The sequence below is a fragment of the Schistocerca gregaria genome, chromosome 2 (genome assembly GCF_023897955.1).
Source record: "Schistocerca gregaria isolate iqSchGreg1 chromosome 2, iqSchGreg1.2, whole genome shotgun sequence".
In the NCBI taxonomy this organism is placed as follows: Eukaryota; Metazoa; Arthropoda; class Insecta; order Orthoptera; family Acrididae; genus Schistocerca; species Schistocerca gregaria.
Window position 1 is genome coordinate 153,923,028 of NC_064921.1, and position 2,314 is coordinate 153,925,341.

At 44.7% G+C, this 2,314-nt stretch overlaps 1 non-coding gene across 1 annotated transcript; it reads left to right on the forward strand.

Moving 5' to 3' along the window:
* Nucleotides 1-733: 733 nt before the first annotated feature.
* Nucleotides 734-807, forward strand: Trnat-ugu (transfer RNA threonine (anticodon UGU)). Its single transcript has one exon. It is a non-coding gene; the product is annotated as a tRNA-Thr (tRNA).
* The last annotated feature ends 1,507 nt before the right edge of the window (nt 808-2,314 follow it).

The window sequence follows — 2,314 nt, forward strand, 5'->3', positions numbered from 1 at the left end:
GCCTCAAAGCTGTCCTTCAGGTGATCAATTTGTAACGGTTCGTTGTGCCACTGTGGTGCCAATTGCTGCACAAATTGCTGTTGTAGAAGCAGCACGATGCGCCAGAGCCATACGCAGAACATGATAGTCCTTATATATGAGGATAGTAACTGTTCTCGAAAGAACGGATACCATTGATGACCGTGCAGCTTCTCTAGAATAAATGATAGTTAATTGAAAGCCTCAGCTGCCGACAGGTGTTGTTGATGTACCTCGTTGAGGACAGCTGAAAATGTGTGCCCCGACCGGGACTCACCCGGAACCTCCTGCTTACATGGCAGATTCTCTATCCATCTGAGCCACCGAGGACACAGATGAATAGCGCGACTGCAGGGACTTATCACTTGCACGCTTCCCGTGAGACTCACATTCCCGACTGTTCACAGTTCTACATATTTAACGTACCTAATAGATATTTGCCCATCCATTCATTACTCGCGCACACTTTGGCGATTCCCGTAAGAGTAAGGGCAACCTGAGCACATACGCTACCCAGCCATTGAGCTTCGTCTGTGCGAATGCGCACAGGTTTCCCGAACTCTTACGGGAATTGCCAAAGTGTGCGCGAGTAATGAATGGATGGGCAAAAATCTATTAGGTACGTTACATAAGTAGAATTGTGGACAGTTGGGAATGTGAGTCTCACGGGAAGCGTGCAAGGGATAAGTCCCTGCAGTCGCGCTATTCATCTGTGTCCTCGGTGCCTCAGGTGGATAGAGAATCTACCTTGTAAGCAGAAGGTCCCGGGTTCGAGTCCCGGTCGGGGCACACATTTTCAGCTGTCCCCATCGAGGTATATCAACAACACCTGTCGGCAGCTGAGGGTTTCAATTAATTATTATGATAGCCCTTTCCTCTCGGTAATGCCACGTGGTCGTCTGGAGTTCAGTGTTCTTGCGACCGTACATACAATCTCTTGACCAGCGCTTCTGACAATCACTTGCAGTAGCTATATTCCTGCCAAGTCTTTCTGCAATGTCGCAGAAGGAGAACCTATCTTCTCGTAGTCGTTGAAACTCACTGAGGTGTTTATAATGGCTTCCTTGTCGCTTTGAAGGCATTCTTCACAAACATCAGCTCACCAAGTGCAACGTCAAAGACCTAACACTCACGACCGTTACAGAGTGTATTTAAGTCAAACCTGACTTACAGTGGCGCTAAGAGCGCCAGTATTTTACGACTGGAGTGACATCTGAATAGACATCATCTTCCAGCTGTAGAAACACTCCTACTAACCTCCATTTCTTTCACACAACTCCTTGGTCGGGGTTCTTCTCTGCCCAGGGACTGGATGTTAGTTTTGCTGTATCATTTCTTCATCTTTCAGGAAAATGAATAATCTGGAAAGTGAAATGACTGGTAATTTGTAGGGGCGCTGATAACCACGCTTGAGCGCCCCCGCAAACCAAAATCATCATCATCGTGATGATCCTTCTTCGTGTTGTGATTTTCCGTCAGTGTTAATGTATTGGCAAGGTCTAATGACTTATAATATTCCTAATTTTGTTGACTTCTGAAGATGACTAATTTGTCTAATCCGGTAAAACGAGATAAAAATATCTGTGCAACTGAACACTGAATTTTACTCTGAAATATACGCTTCAATGGCTGAAAAGTAAAAGGTATGAATCGAATTACAAAGATTTTACATGTATAACTTCAAATACTAAACACATGAAGTAATTTGTAAAATAATCAGACATCTGAAGCTGTGTTATACGAGGGTCACTCCAAAAGAAAGGCACACTATTTTTTTTTAAATCCATCTTTTATTCTACATGTTTGAAAGTTTTGCAGTGTGTAGGTACATCCTTTAGGGACAATATTTTCATTTCTCCACATAATTTCCATCCCTCTCAACTGCCTTACGCCATCTTGGAACCAGCGCCTGTATACCCGCACGGTAAAATTCTGGACCAACCTGTTGGAGCCACTGTTTGGCAGCGTGCACAAGGGAGTCATCATCTTCAAACCTTGTTCTATGAACAGAGTCTTTCAGATTCCCAAGGACATGATAGTCACATGGAACCAGGTCAGGACTGTAAGGCGGGTGTTTCAGTGTTGTCCATCCGAGTCTTGTGATCGCTTCCATGGTTTTTGAACTGACATGTGGCCGTGCATTGTCGTGCAACACCAAAACATCCTGCTTTCGCCGATGTGCTGGAACACGACTCAGTTGAGCTTGAAGTTTCTTCAGTGTCGTCCCATAAGCTTCAGAATTTTTGGTGGTTCCACTTGGCATGATGTCCACAAGCAAGAGTCCTTCTGAATCGAA